Source organism: Alosa alosa, chromosome 24 (genome assembly GCF_017589495.1).
Source record: "Alosa alosa isolate M-15738 ecotype Scorff River chromosome 24, AALO_Geno_1.1, whole genome shotgun sequence".
NCBI classification, from domain to species: Eukaryota; Metazoa; Chordata; class Actinopteri; order Clupeiformes; family Clupeidae; genus Alosa; species Alosa alosa.
In genome coordinates, this window is record NC_063212.1 from 25,781,088 (window position 1) to 25,783,961 (window position 2,874).

Sequence of the window (2,874 nt, forward strand, 5' to 3'; positions counted from 1 at the left end):
TTTTTGCTTTTTAATTTTTAACTAGGTGGCGCTATACATGAAATAAGTGGTAATGGGATGGGTTGACATGCCCCTTAAGACCAACATACAAAAAAAGGTGGACCCCCTAGGCCCTACGGTTCTCGAGATATTCACAGAAAACTGTCTCCGCCACCTACAGGCCAGTTGGTGTATAGTAATATAAATTAATTTATTGTGTGGCCCCCATGAACAAAATTCCCACGAAACTTGGCGTGCATTCAGAAGGTGTCAAAATGATCCTACACTTCCAATTTCGTGCAGTTTTGACTATGTTAGGTCACAGATACCTACAATTACAACACCTCATTTTTACTTTTTGTGTTTAACTAGGTGGCGCTATACATGAAATTAGTGGTTATGGAATGGGTTGACATGGCCCCTGAGATCAACATACAAAAAAAAGGTGGTCCTCCTAAAGCTTACGGTTCTCGAGATATTCACAGAAAACTGTGTCTGCCCTACCCTCCTTTCGGGGTGCAGTCCAGCGTGGGGGCTACAGATCAAAACGAAAAACGATGGTTCCATGCTATCCATATGGGGTTACATGCCCACTGTTTTGTCTACCCCGGTCTTTCAGTGTCCCGGAATCATTGACGGAAATTTGGACATGCGAAAAAGAAAAAAAAAAAAAAAAATTCTAAACCTATATGACCACTACTAAGCTTGGGCGGGCGGTCATAATAAATAAATAAATAACATTATGCTGATACCTTTTGCTTTTCCCAAATACAATGTAGCCTACAGGTGTAAGTGACCTTTCATCAATCCAGTTGCAATGGATGAACTGTGATGAACTGCCCTACTTGTGATTGTTTAGATATTTTAAAGGTTTTATAACAATTCTACATCTTCTTTGGCTATTCTACAATCTATTCACCTTTTCAGCACCAGTAGGGTACTTTCTGTGCAGCCTTTGCACACACACTCAGGCATGCCAAATAAGCATACACAAAAAGTTTCAAGAGTGGGGATGGAGAAAAATATGGAGACAAATTGAAGTGTGATTTATTTTCAAGGAACGGATGTACAGGACTGAGCTGGCGGTCATATTTTGTACCCCGCTATCGCGGTACATCTAGTTCTACAACTATTCTGCTGTTATTACATTACATTACATTTGGCTGACGATTTTTAACCAAAGCGACTAACAACATGGTAACAGTTAAGTTTTAAAAGCAATTCTCTCAACAATTTTAGGACAATTTAAAAACGGTAGAGTACAGTAAGAATAAGTGCATCAGTGAGTGCTGTTTTTAACAGTTGAGTCACAGTTCAAGACGGCTGGTAAGTGCTAGGATCAGCAAGACTTGTTGTAAGTGGTGCTATGAGAGGATATGTTCTCTAAAGAGCTGGGTCTTCAGAAGTTTTTGAAAATGGAGAGGGATGTCCCTGCCCTTGTAGGAACTGGCAGTGTGTTCCACCAACCAGGAACAACAGATGAGAAAAGATTGGATTGTTAGCCTAACATTGTTAAGAGGCTATAAACACACTGTTTTGATACTTATCATATAGCAATAAGTTTAGATCAAGACATACTAGTTTGTTATGAAGGTAATACCAAGAATAAAGAGTCTACTAAAGAATACTCAATTGGTGAATACAGGCCTAATAAATGATTAATAATGCTTAACACATACCTTAAAGAATCACCATGTTTTATATTGAAAACATCCATTACACAATATTTCTTACAATTGTATTTACATAAGTCACTTTAAAACATATTACTTCAAATATGAATGTGCTGAAACACTTAACTCTGCACAGTGTGAAAACATGTTTCAGGTGGAACACAACAGGATGAATTCATTAGTCATATATTTGTAGATGTTTACAGTTTGGATGTTTCTTCAGTTCAGAGAGCAGCTGCTGTGCTGAGGGTCCAGACTGATTCCTCCCCAGATAGAGCTCTCTGAGGGCTGATGAGTTTGATCTCAGTGCTGATGCTAAAGCTCTGAAACCTTCATAAGTTATACTGCAGTTATACAGGCTGTAGGAGAAAGAAGGAAACACTTCATCAGATCAGCTGAAGGACACACAGACCAAAGAGGGCAGCAGTTATGACCTCATGTGTTCTGGACATGTTGGACATACAGTACACAACATTACACTGTGTGTATGGGTGTGTACAGTATGGAGTGTGTATTGGAGTGTGTATGGAGTGTGTAATGGTTAGTTGAGTGTGTAAAGGAGTGACTGTGCCAGGCCTTGTCTGTAATGGTCTGCATGTGTCTCCCCAATAGGGACTGATGAGGTGGTGCGGGTCAGCCTACTTCTGGTTCTGTTGCTTTCGCCGCTTGCAGCTTGCTGTGCGGCTACCACTGCTCTATTTACTTTCTAGATTTCCTTTGATGTAACATGCAACATGCATACGCTACATCTCCTACACCCAACACACTACTGAGAACTGATTACTTCCTGCTTATACATTAGTCTAGTGTTTGTTATCGTCTATTTTCGTTGTGGTTTATAAAATAAACCTTCGTTATTGTTAAAGCATTTCACGCCTCCGTTGCCCTAGGCCATGATAGTGACTAACTGAGGGAGTGTCAGTGGTGTGTGTGTGTGTGTGTGTGTGTGTGTGTGTGTGTGTGTGTGAGTGTGTGTGTATGTGTGTGTTTGTGCGAGTGTGTGTGTAAGTGTAGCGAAGGGAGAGAGCAGTGACCCCACCCGGTCTTGAACACAGGTTTCCAAACTAAAGGTGCCAGTATTTGGTCTTGTGATACTCACTGTAGTTTCTCAGTTTACAGTTGGGATCCTCCAGAAGAGAAGAAAAGATGCTTCCTCCTGAGTCTCCTGCTTTTATTCCAACTCAGCTGCAGCTCTCTCATGTGTGAGGGGTTTGATCTCAGT

At 40.8% G+C, this 2,874-nt stretch overlaps 1 pseudogene; it reads right to left on the reverse strand.

Annotated features, from left to right (window-relative positions):
- Positions 1-2,801: 2,801 nt before the first annotated feature.
- LOC125289325 overlaps positions 2,802-2,874 on the reverse strand; it is a 37,249-nt pseudogene continuing 37,176 nt past the window's right edge.